The sequence below is a fragment of the Schistocerca serialis genome, chromosome 5, assembly GCF_023864345.2.
Source record: "Schistocerca serialis cubense isolate TAMUIC-IGC-003099 chromosome 5, iqSchSeri2.2, whole genome shotgun sequence".
NCBI lineage: Eukaryota > Metazoa > Arthropoda > Insecta > Orthoptera > Acrididae > Schistocerca > Schistocerca serialis.
In genome coordinates, this window is record NC_064642.1 from 638,845,076 (window position 1) to 638,860,913 (window position 15,838).

Genomic DNA, 15,838 nt, shown 5'->3' on the forward strand with positions numbered 1-15,838 from the left:
CAATTTAAGTTGTTCGTAATCTTAATTCCAAGGTATGTAGTTGAATTTGCGGCCTTTAGATTTGATTAATTTATCGCGTAACCGAAGTTTAACGGAGTAATTTTTGTACTCATATGGACGACCTCTTACTTCTTATTATTTAGGGACAACTGCCAGTTTTCGCACCATACAGATACCTTTGCTAAATAGTTTTTCAATTGGTTTTGATCTTCTGATTACTTTACTAGACGACAAACAACAGCATCATCTGCAAACATTGTAAGACGGCTGCTCAGAGTGTCTCCTAAGACGTTTATTCAGATAAGGAACAGCAGAGGGCCTATAACATTAGCCTTGGGAACGTCAGAAGTCATTCGTGTTTTACTCGATGACTTTCTGTCAATTGCTACGATCTGCGACCTCTCTGATAGGAAAAATGGTTCAAGTGGCTCTGAGCACTATGGGACTTAACATCTGAGGTCATCAGTCCCCTAGAACGTAGAACTACTTAATTCTCGACATCACACATATCCATGCCCGAGGCAGGATTCGAACCTGCGAACGTAGCTGTTGCGCGATTCCAGACTGAAGCGCCTAGAACCGCTCGGCCACACCGGCCGGCCTCTGATAGGAAATCGGGAATCCAGTCTCATAACTGAGATGATATTCCATAAGCCCGCAATTTGATTACATGCCGCTTGTGAGTGTTAAAATCCATCTGGGAATCCAGAAGTAAGGAATCGATTTGGAATCCCTTATCAATAGCACTCAAACACTTCGCCATGTTTCACTCTTGGGACGTAAAGTTGGCCTGAATTAGCTCCATAGTCCTGGTCTGATGGCTTTGATACCACGTTTCCTGTTTAAGGCTTTTGCATAGTGGATAAGTGGTTTGGGAATTCCAGCTTGCTCTGCAGTTCGTGGAGTTTTGGTGCTGATAGGTTTTGCTAGTGTGACATTCAGTTCAGCAGCGACTCTTACAGCAGTTGTCCTAATAATTTTATTCACAATCCTCTTTAATGACCATCGTTACGGTTACTCAATACGTATTTTCGGTCGCGTTGTGAGATAGCGGATGATGTTTAACGCTGTGCCTGTGTGCGATATACATACGGTTCCTCTTTAAACATCAAACACTTCGGCTACCTTGGTTGCGGAAGTACCCATCACACGAGCATCAACCATTTGCCCATGTTCGCTTCCACTTAGTTCCTACATAACGCACCCACTACTACACAGATCACTGTTCCGATCATGACGTACACTTGCAATACGTTGATGACATTGCAGAGGTGCGGCTCGTGGTCAAATACAACAGCGCAACCTGCTGGCCTGGTTAGCATCTAAACCTAAGCTCAAGTATGTATTTTGCGCGGTGTTTCCAAATATTTGTCTGACCTCTCTATGTTCCTGAACTTAATGTGTAAGCGTTGGTTTGTTCTTGATACTGATGAGAACAACCTTATCGCTGAACTGTTCAGTCACGCACTCTCTGCCCTACCTCAAAAAATGTTCAAATGTGTGTGAAATCTCATGGGACTTAACTGTTAAGCTCATCAATCCCTAAGCTTACACACTACTTAACCTAAATTATCCTAAGGACAAACACACACACTCATGCCCGAGGGAGGACGAACCTGCGCCGAGACCAGCCGCACCTGCCCTACCTACCTATTCATAAAGAAGCCTACTCTTTTAGCATTCTCGACTGCTGCTGATATTACTCTATATTCGTTGGACCTGAAATCTTTATCTACCTTCTGTTTCATTTCACTGCCGCCCAGTATGTCCAGACTGAACCTTTGCATTTCCCTTTTCAGACTTTCTAACACCCCTGCCACATTCAGATTTCTGACTTCATATGCTCCACTTCATACAGTGTTACCATCGCGATGATTACTAAATCTTCGTGTCATGGTTACCCCATTTCTGAATATTCATGTCGTGCAGATACACACTGTGTGTTTTTAATGCAGTTGTCTCCATTGTATTCTGCACACTTATACTCATGCTGTTGATTTTTGTGGATTCCCCCGCTCTTTAGGTGAAGTTTTGTCCCCAACGACAACAGGATTCCAGGAATCTCTGTACGCTCCTTCTCCCCCTCTGAGAAGACCGTCGGCAGAATGAGGGTTACTCCTTATAACAGAAGTTTTTCGTCGCCAGTGCAGATGACTTTTATTCAAAAAATGGTTCTCGATCCCATGACCCGGGAAGTTCCGTTCACTAGTCGAAGACGCCTCTCCCAGTCGACAGCCCTCATAGAGACAACGATTAGTCAAAGATGTTGGTCATAAGTGCTCTACGGATAAGATGAGGAAGTCGTGGTACCAGGCATCAAAGGAGTCAGAAGACGACAAAAAAAATCTCATCTCGCTAATAATTTCATAATTGTTCAAGAAATCTTATACTCATTTTTCAGAAGGGTCTACATGCTTTACCCAATTCTTCTGGAGTTAAATTTATAGGTGTCTTAATGTAGGCTGATAACATTTGATGTATTTTATTCATTACGCCTTACCTCGCTGTGTATCTCATCTCCAAAAATCCCCCGGAGCTTTGGTACGAATTTTGTTGTACTTGAGAGAAAATGGTGGATTTAAGGCTGCGAGGAGGGGATCTTGAGTCGTGCATGGATAGCTCGGTGCCCGCACGGTAGCTCTGTGTGTTTGGTCAGAGGAGTGGCCAACTCTCTCTGTAATTTAAAAAAAAAAAAGTTTTCATCGATGGAATTTGACATATATCAAGCGGCATCCGCACAGAACTTGTGAAGAAAAACGATGAAGCAGCAGATAGAAAGAAAGAGAGAGTAAACAAAAAAATGACAGTGTAGCACTTGTCTGAGAAACTCAAGAGACCCAGTTTCGAGTCCCGGTCCACCACACATATTTAATTTACTAGCAAGAGTCAGAGATTGAACAGTTGCTGTTGATTCAGCTAGACGAAGAGTGTACGACGAATTCATGCATTAATTTTATTATATCTTATGTTCCTCACGCTACATACCCTGTATCATAGGTAACTTCAGCGCGCTATTCCGAATATGAATTTAAAGTTGAAGTGTTTAAATGTTTTACGCAAAAGCTTTGAACATTGATGTAACAATTGGGAACATTTTGTTGAACCCGAATGCATCTGTATTCATAGTTACACTGATGTCGATAGCCAAAGTGGAGATTCGATGTAGCGCATTCCTGATGAGCAGCGCTGGATTCGCCTTTCGACTGCCGTCCAGATGCATCAGAGTTTGACATCCTGGAGACAGAAACTTCCAAGAGGATGACGTCCCGCTCGCAGGCGAACCCAGACGAATCTGCTGTTGTTGTGGTCTCTGTTCCACAATCGTCAGTTTCTACTACGTCATAGTGACTGTTTACACAGCCTGCACATTGTTTTATTCAGAGCTGACATTTATTAATCCTTTCATTCGCTCTGGAGATGTTATACGCTACGGTGTCTAGTAGTTCCCATTACTCTTCTGCTAGCACAATACTGAAAACATCGTGCATCAAGGTAAGCATTGCACATATCATATGGATCTGTAACATTCCCTTGCTGTGAGTTTTTCCAGACCTCAGCCCTTTTGCTGTTCGAACTCGTACCCATTTCCTTCTAACTTCCTACAGGCAATCAGTAATCTAGTTGTACTGGTGGTAGCAGTTTTGGACTAACGCGTGGTCCCTTCGGCTGATTTTAAGCTATTTTTTACAGCCATCCTCCGCGAGGCCCAAAACTGACTGTCCCTCAGGCGATGGTTTAATTGGTATATCGCCAACAACGATTCACTAACTATGAGCTTTACCCTGACAATATCTCAAAAAGTTGAATATCGCTTTGGAAAGTTGCGAAACCACCGCTTACGCGGCATGCAGGTGTTTGTTACGTAGCATACGAGCCTCGCACGCAGTGGTGACTGAAGAATTCGCAGCATTTCAAAATTAATTTTTAATCATAGTTTTCTTAGTTTAAAAATTATTATCTTCTTTACAATAATGAGACTTAAGGCTTGTGATATGCTGTGTACTGAAATATACTCCTTGCCACTTCACGTCATGAATGCTAACTGAGAAGCGAAGCGTGTGTCGTCTAGCGGCTTGTCTCATTTATAGCGAGATGTCAGCCAACTATTGTTACCAGTGAATTAGGACTGCGAGCAGATAATTACTGGAAGAGGATGCGTGCAATGTCATACCCCAATTGCAAAATGAAAGTGAATCATAGTTACTATAAATCTGGTAGTATCCTACGTAGAAGTTTTGTTTAGTATACAAATCAGCATTGTGTTTGAGTGTGAATGTCCAAGGTAGTTGAAACACTCGTACCGGAATCTCTGCTTCACAGTAGGAACGTTTCAGGCTCTGACTATAGAAAGAAACAGAAATTCCACATAAGAGGATAGAGAACACGACCCTACATATATATTTTCGTTCTAGCGAATAATGGCGATACACAGAAATATAAAAATTAGCACCAGTCCCTAGGAACCAATGGGGAAGTGAGTCTGATTGAGATATGTAGACTTCTTATTCTTTATTAGGTGTCGCTAATGAAGATAACATTGGGTATTTGAGAGTGGGCTAGCGGACAGAGATTTTTAGGTTCAATATTTGATTGGACACTGGGAATCTGCAAATGTGAAGACGTTCCGACACAAAGGTGCGTCTGATAATCGACGGGTGTGGCTCTGAGTTACAACAATTCGAAAAGGGCTAGAAAATAAGTAAGGTGATAAACGATAAACTTATTCTTTCGATTTATCAAGTTGTATCCTAGTCTCTGCAACTACATTTACTCCACTTATAGGTGTAATAATACTATAATAGTCATCAGATTACCAGATTCTGCATCCCGCTATTCAAGAAAAAAGTATTTTCTATTTGTAGCAAATATTCTGTTTGTAACATCAGATCACTGTATTGCTAATCGTAGAATAGATCTGTTCCGACGGCATACTATTTGATCGATGACACAGGAGGTCGTGATACGATTAAGTAAGAATGAATCAAAAAGAAAATTTAGACTGACCGGTAGAAGATTCTACGGCTAACGGAACGGGCCGTACTTTCCCACATGCGAACTTCAAAACAGCGTCTGGCATGTCACCAGCAGCGGCACTAGTAAATTGGCGGGAAGAAGACATCACAAGCTTTTTTATGAAGTGAAGTTATAGCTATACACCGATCGACCAGAACATTATAACTACCTACTTAACAGCAACTTTGGCACGGACTGGACCGATGACCATAGCAGTCTGGTCCCTTCAACCCGACAACCAACTTTGGCACTGACAAAACTGGCGACGCTTCGTGGCATGGAAGCCCTTAGACCCTGGTAGGTCTGTGGATGAAGCTGGCATCACATCTGCATGCAAAGTCACCTAACCCCTATAAATTTCGTGGAGGATGGCGACGAACTCTAACGCCACGTTCAATCACATCCCAGGTGTGTTCGATCTAGTTCAGATCTGGCGAGTTGTGTTGCCAGAACATAGACTGGAACTCACGACTGTGTTGCTCGAATCACTCCATCAGTCTTGTATCCTTGTGAAATGCGTATTATCTCGTTGAAAAGTGCCACTACTGTTCGAAAACATGATCGTCATGAAGGGGTGTACATGTTCAGTAACCAGTGTACAATACTCCTTGGCCGTCATGGTGCCTTGCACGAGCTCAACTGAACCTATGGATGCGTTCCGCAGAGCATAATCCAGCCGCCGTCAGGTCGTCTCCGTCCCGATGTACAGGTGTCGGGGAACTGTTCCCTGGAAGACGACGGATTCGCGTCCTTCCATAGGATTGATGAAGAAGGTATCGGGATTCATTATCCCATGAAAGACTACCATTGCGCCAACGTCCAGTGCCGATATTCACGTGCCCATTTCAGTCGTACTTGCCAACATCAAGGTGTCAACATTGGCACGTGAATGGGTTGTCGACTGAAGAGGCCCATCGTTGGCAGTGTTCGGTGCACTGTGTGTTCAGGTACACTTGTTCTCTGCCCAGCATCAGAGTCTGATGTTAGTCTCATTGTAGTTCGCCGCCTGTCCTATTTTACCAGTCTGCCCAGCCTACGACGTCCGACATCTGTAATGAGGGTGGCCGCCCGACCCCACGACGTCTGGATGTGATTTTAAAGCCTTCCCCAATCTACACGCCGACAGCACCGTCACTGATACTATATGGACCGTGCATATGTCTGGCTAGCAGCCATTCCTCGACAGGAGACGCTGCTATCGCCTGAACGGGTTTATATCGATAGTAGCTCGCTGGTCGTAACGTTCTGGGTGATCAGTGTATATTGAACTGTAATATGAAACAATATAAGGGCCTACAGGCTAATTGTACAAATGAGTTAAGAGAACATGCCGACCTGTAAATGGTTAGCTGTTTACTTTGGAGCATTGCTACTCAAAAGCGTTCTTCCTTAAACTTAGGCATTTATGAACATAAATACAATCACTATTGAGAACCATATCAGTACGATGAGATTCCACTCCACATACTTACCTTTTCGCAAGCTTCTGTGCCTGACTATTGGTTAATAATGTTGGGTAGAAACAGTGCCGCATCAGGCATATGTGTGATTATTTTTATGAGACAATATGAAGAATTTCGTGTCATTTAAATTTGTAGAATGATAAATGTATACAGTTCCACAGCCTTAGATATTGTCAGTCGAATACCAGGAACCTTTGTATTTAGGTCTCACACCTTATCAACAGATTCGATCTGTATTTTCATCCAAATGTTCGTTATCTGACTTTATTTGCCAATATAGGGTGGGACAGATAAAAGTGGGCAGGACGAATGGATCCTATTGGACGTGAATGTTTGCATTAAAGGAGGAGGAAAAGATCTACAGGTAATTCCGACAAGATGAACAAACTATCCATACAACCGGGCAAACCTTGGAGCACGTTTAAACAGACCTCACGTCTGACAGAGTTTTTAGCAGAAGTCAGTCTGGTTGCAGCCCTAGCAACCACCCAGGTCACCTGATTTGTCACTATGCGATTCCTTTGTGTGGGGAGCCCTCAAGTGTACCGCAACAGCTCTCTCAGGTTTCAAGAACTGCAGCAGAACATTTCGGATGAGTTTGCAGCAATTCCAGCAGTGCAGGTTCCATCCGCCTTCATCAGCTTGCTGATCAGGGCCAAAAAGTACCCTCACATGATTGGTGGTCACTTTCAATATCTGCTATAGCAGGTAAGTACTGTATTTCTTTCCCTCTGTTTCTTTGTACCCTGAAACTCTGTTCTCCGGACCACTTTTTTTGCCCCACCCTGTTGTTCTGAATGACAGCTGTCGTTTCTGTTAGTCTTTAAGTTCTGCAACATTTCTTGACGTAGAGGGAAAATTCTAGCGATTTCAGGCTACTACAGTCTTATCAAAAGTCGATTTCTTGATTAACTTCAAAAGCTAATTTACTTCAAACCTTATAACTAAAGTATTAACAGCTGTATAAACTACGTGTGATTATTTCATCAAGACTAAAAATATGGCATCTCTTCTTTTGTAATTCTAACAAATACCTCATCGTACAGCTGATTACACAGTTTCAAACTTTCTTTTCCCACATATTCTATCATTTTTGATCATACCGCAAATGAGAATGAACTGCTAGGAAACAGAACGGGCAAGTTAGTCTGAAACTGGTAATCAGCAACAAGGAGGCATCACGTTTTCGAAATCCTTCAGACACAAGAGTGACATAGGACGAACAAGAGTTGCGGGCCACGAAAACCCAGTTTCTGACCTCGGCCAAGATGTACTGCGGACAGAGGGCGTAGTAGGCGTAGCGTCGCGAAGACGGCTGTGTGCAGTTTGTCGCGTGCTGTGGTCGCCGCTACGCCGAAACAGACCATAAATCCGAGACGTGCCCGGCACACTAAGGGGCGAGAAAGATGAAAAGAGTTTTTCTCTCGTGCCTACTTTCTTTAAGGTCTTGAAACGAAAGCGGAAAAAAGAAGATACCGATGCCGAGATATTGGAGATTTTCTTTTGCGAGGGTATGCAGTTTTCTCCCACGAATGGTCAGCTGCTGGACCTTTGGGATTTAGAAAGTTATGATGTAAGATCAGTCGATTAGTATACGTTTCAAAATCTCTCTAAGAGCTCAGTCACAAAGTAAGTCGATATCTAAACTGAGTATACATTTTACTTATTGACTTTGGCGTGTAATAATTCCAGGAATAATAAAGCTTTGTAGATAGGTCTCTTGCGAAAATAAGAACTGAATACCATTGGAAGCTAAATAAGAAAGCAAAGGAAGGCAATATGTAGTAATATTTTTTATGTTACTGTACGGATTTTATTTATTTAACTTTTTACTAACGATAATCCTTTACCTTTCCAAATACTTCACTGAGGTAACTGGAAAATTCTTGATCTCATCTGATATCAGTGATTATAAGATTACTCATGACACTTGCTTCTTTCACGTGCATGTACAGTCTTAGACAATAAAACTGACCGTAGGCCGGCCGCCACAGAGACTAAGTGCGAGTCATTCACTTAAGGTGGCCAATAAAACTGACCGCCCCTGACAACTCTAAGTCCGGCAATCTGCACAATCTGGCAACACTGTAAGATGCGGAAGTGTCAGGAGGAAGTGTTATCTACTTCCGAGAAGTTCTTGGAGTACCTGAGCCCGTGGTCTAGTGGCAAGCGTTGCCACAATCCGTCTAAAGTTATGAGTCTGACTGAACATCGAAGATAATTCGCTTAACATTCTATCCACCAGCAATAACAAGTATTCCAGAAACAATTCCGCAGGACAGCTCGTGGCTGCGTCGCAACAGCTTACGCTCGAGCGTTTCCTCGCGCTGAAGCGGCTACGGCCACCGGCCAGACGCCACCCGCCGCCTGAAATCCGGCGCCGCCCAGGTGAACGCGTCGCGACGCTGTCAGTGTGTGTCTTAACTGTCATTTTCGAATTTGAAGTTCTAGTTATTATCTGGCAGTTAAGCAATGGATTTAGCAAACTTGAAAATCATGAAATACAGTTAAGCATTGTGAAATTGAGGCGCAAGTGGAAATAGGTGTAACATCTGCAACACAACGTTTACTTTGGGTATAACAGAGGGGTGAATGCAGAGGAGGCAACTAGAAACATTTGAATTGTGTGTGGAGCGAGTGCTTTTGGGAAAAATACGCCAGAAAAAGATAGTCTTATTTCAACAAAGATCGTTCTGGCATGAATGATTTTCCACATTATGGAAGTCTCGACTACTGATATATGTGATAGATTACCATTATACCATCATGCGACATTTGCATTCAACAGGCAAAGTTCAGAAGTCTGGTGTAGGAGTACTGCATGCTCTAATTCGAAACAACAAAAATCAACGGAGTGACTATTATTGAACGCCATCAGGTCGCTCATTGAGCATTCGTATGCAGTACTGTTGCTGGTGCCATGTTATGATGTCTCTATCGTTAACTTCCTAAGAAGAAATGAAAGGCTGAGCCCCTCCAAAAGACATAAACTCGAGCAAAGAGTAGTGTGAACATAATATTTTAAATCTGATAGCTCCAAAAGAGTGTTTTCGGCTACGAATTCTGCCCCAAGGGCTGTGTGCAACACAGCTGGAATTTGTTGCCAACAACTGAGACACCTTTCGGTCTCAGGGTAAGAAAATCGAGCAACGCAACTACATCACATGTGCTACTGCATGATAACGCACTTGTTGATTTGAGAAACAAAACTATCCAGGAGATTGAAATTAAATTCGTCTCTCAGGCACTTGTATTGATAGAGAAATCCTCTCTCAAGCACTTGTCCCTCTCGTCATATATTCGTAAAGTTTTATCTTTCCCGCTCTGGATCGATCAACCGTCAACGCAATTCATTTCTACACGAAAATACTCTTAAAACTACTCTGGTATAATGATATCGTTGGAACCAGTAGGTTTCTACTGGCTTAGAATTTGTAAACAACTTTAGCATTGTCAGATCGTTTTAGATATCGTGAAAGAAAATTCTTTTGCTGATTAATTTCTCTTTGATGATTACTGTTGCGTTTAGTAAACTAATGGAAATTCCAATTAAAATATTCACTGTACCAATACAAATTAAATTCAGCTTACTACAGAAACATCACGACGGCAGACTATCTTAATAAAGCATTAAGTATCTGTAAGACGATTGAGCCTATTTTAACACGAATTAGTAGGAGATTACCGACTTTTGACTTCGAAAAGATCTGTATTTACTTCATTTCCTGTATCATTCGCAATTATTATGAAAATGTGGCATTTCATAGATAAAATTATGTATTCACAACAACAAAAAATATGTCGTCATTATGGATTTGGCAGTACCGTAAGGTTTTCGCTCTGACACTAAGGGTTACTGAAAGTAGCGAGGCGCATTTTGATCGAGCGTTGTCTTACGATTCCCTTGTTGTGTTTGTATCTGCCTGCTTGTAGCTCTGCTACTAAAGAATTAAAAATCTGGCTTTCAGCGAGTCTCAAAAGGCGAACGAAAGCAGCTTGCACATGGTAGCCAAACATGTTTCCCGGGAACAGACTACTTACTTCCTAAAGTGGGAAGACATTCTTTTGTGGTTGAATTGTTGGCAAATGTCAGTCAGACGTGTGCCATTGGTCTAAGCGTTTCAGTGTGTTAAATTTGTTACCAATGATTTTTTACAGTTTTTTTTCTGTCCCAAATAGAAAGTTGAAGTCTCCCATTAGTATTTTCACGTCACCTTGGTGAATTTTGCTCACAGTATTTTCGGGTGTATATCTTTTATAGGGGCTCTGAATGAGCATAGTCATAAGTCGATTGTTGATGGATGCGATTTCTTTGACAGAGTTGATGATAGATCTGTGTTCGAGAAATGCATTGCCGAAGATTGGTACCCCTTTCGCTACCTTTTGTTGTATTTTGCTCTTGAAGATGCCATGGTTTCCGTAATGCAAGTTTTAATTGTCAATTAATCGTGGTTCTTGAAGAGCAAGGATGAGAATTTTATGGCGGACGATTTCTTTTGTGAGATTATTGAGGTTTCTTATTTGCATCAATGTATCGATGTTTAGTTTTTAAATGAATGTTTTCTGCTTGTAGAGAAATTTACCAGAGATCTTCGATATTCTCTGCCGTGCTAACCCAGAGTCCGAAAATCCAACTGCCGCCTATCGGTGGCCAGGTTGTGTACCACCTGGGGTAAAGTTACCTTTGCTTGCATAGTTCATGTTTGCTTGTGTTTCACTGGTTTGGCCTGGGTGATACCAGGACTGGACAGGACCAGAGGGTGTTGAAGCCTTTGGAAGCAAATATTTTCAGCCAAGCTCATTGAGCCAACTGACGGTGACCAGAGTAGCGGTGATTTTCACTCAGATGTGTCTGGATTTTGGGTGCAACGGATTGAGTAGCCGTTCAGGATTGTGTTAGTATTTGGTTCACCCCAAGTATTTGATTTCCTCGGTACCACCCATATGGGGGAGGGTTTCCCCTATCGGCCACACGGGATTATTATTATTATTATTATTATTATTATTATGTCATCAGCAAATCTGATATGGAGTATCTTCCCTCCACTGAAATAGAGTTGTATTGTTCGATTCAATATTTCCATCAGATAAATATGGGTTATAATTACGATAGATTGCTGCTAGTCGACAAATTTCTCACTTTCAGGCAGTCAGTCTTAATGTGGATATCCGACTACTACTCTCATCATATGATAGACTGGGTGAACCACATTCTTAATCGGACTGTTGAATCGAGATCACTTACCTATGACAGGGAATGAATTCTTAAACAGTGTGGAAAATAATAATCCAATATGCTTATTAGAAATACGTTATTTAAATATAAATATATGAACTAACGAAATAACAGTTTATTTACAGGAGCAGAGACCCATCCATCATAGCAGGGCAGTGCGAGATTGGTTTCAGGGCCAAGAGAGAATAAAGCTGTTGCCGTTTGTTCCCCGATCACCGAACATCAACCAGATAGAGAATATGTGGGCAGAGGTATCAAGGTCACTGCCATGTGTCCCTACAAATGCAAGCGACCTTTGGACGAATATAGAAAACGTATGGTGGGAAGTAAACCATCACGCTACACTGTCGACGACTTAATGAAATCAATTCCCCTAGGCCCTCGAGAAATCTTACGTAATGATCGTGGGTGGGTTGGTTACTAAAAGTATACCCGTCCACAAAGCCCATGTGGACAATTATCTGATAATCGGTCAAGCTTTGCTTTGTCGCAGCTCTTTAGCATAAACAAGTCCATTTACTTTCAGTCACCTCCTTACAATTCTTGCAATGCAAGGTAATTGAAAAATCTCATCCACTCGACGCCAACTGAGGAACTGACTCGTGCATGTGTTGTTCAACACACAGTAGTTGTCACCCTCACTGGAATCAATGACTGTTTGCGTGTGTGTGTGTGTGTGTGTGTGTTTTCGTGTTAACGCACAATCTGAATCAATACTATTAACATTAGAGAGACAACCAACAATAAATATTGCATCAAATATGACTGTAAAGTATTTTAATGCGATGGGAAGTTACAAACTGAATTTTTACCCATCCCACGTCCTGCGTATTACGTTAAGTAAGATGTTTTAACTCCATAGTATCGCTAGCAGAGACAGTGCGCTCTTGTTATGGAGGCTCGCGACAAGTGCAGCGATTAGCAGTGCCCAATGCCGCCGCGATTTGTTTATCCTGGCTGAGCGTGGACACTGCAGCTGACACTTCGCCCTAACCAGAAAGAAATCACCTTTGCCCTGAATGCAGTGAGCGGATATCACTGCCTGCGTATTCTTATAGTAACCAACGTGAGACTCTCCTCACAGGTGCCATGGAGCAATTGCAACGGGTATCATGACATTAGTCATCAGAATATTAACCAGTGATGAAATGTCCACTCTATTTGAATCCCAAGAAAATACGAATCTTCTCACAAAGGAATGTGAGGTGATATCAAAATTTATCCATCATACAAAAATTAATTGCAGGGCTTTCATGTATGCAGTAATAGCACACAAGGAAATATTATGTCTTGGAAGCGTATATTTCATTTCCTCTTCTCATATTAACGCCTTTGTTTTAATATGAGCCGACCGCGGTGGCCGAGCGGTTCTAGGTGTGGAGTCCGGAACCGCGCGACTGCTACGGTCGCAGGTTCGAATCCTGCCTCGGGCATGGATGTGTGTGCTGTTCTTAGGTTAGTAAGGTTGAAGTAGTTCTAAGTACTAGAGGACTAATGACCTCAGCTGTTAAGTCCCACAGTGCTCAGAGCCATTTGAACCATTTTTTAATATGAATTGAGAAAATAAACACGAAAAACTTAAGTTCCTGAGAAGCATATATGTCATTTCCTCTTCTCATATCACAACTTTTTTTTAGCATGAAGTAAAAAAATAAACAGTTTAGAGTTCTGAAGCATAATATGACACCAGATTCTTATCGTAGGCGCTATCGGAAACGCCAAAAGCAGGGAGCTGTCCATTCTTTTGTCCAACAGTCTGTTTCCTTTCATGTATTACTCCCGCTAGGAGATTCTTATTTAAGGACTTGTGGGCGTCAAGTTCTTCAGCAGAACAAGCCTTATGTTTTTGTGCTAATTACGGTATGGAAAAAAAGGCAACAAAGACGAGTTCCGCTAGAGCAGTGAGGATATTTGCAGATGTGTTATTCAGCAATGACTGCCAGCTACCACAACACTTCTCAGAATCCTTGCGGCAGGCAACACAACTGTGCGTGCACTTCAGACTTCATTCAGTGAGACGTCAGGAGATTGATGAAAACGTCAAATTAACGACGCTTTCCGAGTCGTATTCAATCCAGAATGAGGTGTTATTAAGGTAGTTGAGCGTTCTAGCAATTACACTTTTATGATTCCCATATGAGTATTTCGATAGCCAAAAGAACCTGTTAGTGTGAAACTATCGGGAACTGCATTAATATCAAACTGCGAAAACTTGAGACAATACGTGGACTCTTCTCTTCGCTGGATGACCTATTACTGTTATTTAGCATTCTCTTCGTCCTAGTCGTATTGCAAATGGAACTTCAGAGGCGCTTTCCGCTATTCTTGACAAACATCAGCAACCTGTAATCACTGAGAGTCACAACTGCGTGATGATAATGGTTCAGGTTGTCAGTAGTTGTGGTGCTGTTATGCTGTCAAACTGCTTACAGCAACGTTAATGGTGGCGCACATAATTTAGCGCTAACTACCTACTTAAGTAAAGATAGTGTTATGGCGTCATTGCTTGTCTTTATTTGGCCTCAGCTTGAGTAATCCGATTCAACGAACATAGTACTCCAATCGCGGGCTCCTAATACAGTATGACTGCAGAGATTATCGTGCGGGTATTACATTAATTCTGCAATGAAATGCTTAACAAATCTTACCCTCAGCTATGCAGCTGGAATGACTCATTACACAGGTACTCCATGTTGCACTTGGTTAAGGGATCACTTCGCTGCAATCCTGTTTGCACTGTTCGTAATTACTCGTATACTTCAGAAATGGTTCAAATGGCTCTGAGCACTATGGGACTTAACTTCTGAGGTTATCAGTCCGCTAGAACTTAGAACTACTTAAACCTAACTAGCCTAAGGACCTCAGACACATCCATGTCCGAGACAGGATTCGAACTTGCGACCGTAGCGGTCGCGCGGTTCCCGACTGTAGCGCCTGGAACCGCTCGGCCACCCCGGCCTGCATATTTGTATACTGACCATTCGTTATTTGACTAAATATGAACTACAACCTAATTCGCATGTATATGACATGGGTTAGCGCCGGCACAAAGGTATGACTAAGGGTTGGATGCCGTTGAGGTCCTGGTACATTGATGGCAAGACAAATGTTCGCAAATCACCTCTATTGCCTCAAAAAGAATTGCATCTTAAATATCGAAGGACCGACGACCACACTGTCACAGCGCGTTGAAATACAGCAACGACGGCAGATGAAAATTTGTGACCGACTGGGCTTCGAACGCAGACCTCCTCCTTACTAGACAGACGTTCTGATCACTGGACTAATTTTTTTTTATGTTTGAGAAGACTTTCAGCACCAGGTAGGCGGAGGCAAAGAGGGCAGAGGTCGAAGATCCGGTCCTGTCATTGTCCTTCAACAAGGTTCGGCTGACATTCTGCTCCTAGTTGTTGTGGCCATGCGCTTGGGATTCGCCCTTAACCACAGTCGGAGTTGGAGACTCTCTTCAGTTACATCTAACCAGTGCGCACCTATTGCACTATTGTAAGAACCGAGATGCAGTATTTTGGTATTAAAAGTTTGTAAATTTGTGGTAAGAACTTACGAGACCAAGCTGCTTAGGTCATCGGTCCTAAGCTTACACATTACTTAATCTAACTTAAACTAACTTACGCTATGGACAACCCACACACCCATGCCAGAGGGAGGATTCGAACCTCCGACGGTGGATACTGTGATGACACAGCAGCCAACCTCTCTGCAGCACCTATCTACGCACGCTCCTCGTCAGACGCGAATTCCTATTTTTGCCGCATGCCATATGCGCGGTACCCCCCGGCCATTGTTCCACTAACTTGCGTCCACACTGTATTCCCGCGAGGGTCGGACGATGTCGTGCGTCTAGCACTGAAAACTTTCGATGACCCGTGGAGACCCAAATAATTATACAGGATGTTTCAGAAGGAATAGTAGATATTCTAGGAGATGGTAGTATGGACAAATTGTTGAAATAATGACATATAACATGCGTCCAATTTTTATTGAACATACAGATACCTGGGTTCAATGCATTTGCGTTTCGTATATTTACAGGACCCAGTTGTCTACACTTCCTTGAAAATGAGCTTCCAGCGTCATTGGAAGAGGTTCATTTGGCTACTAGAAT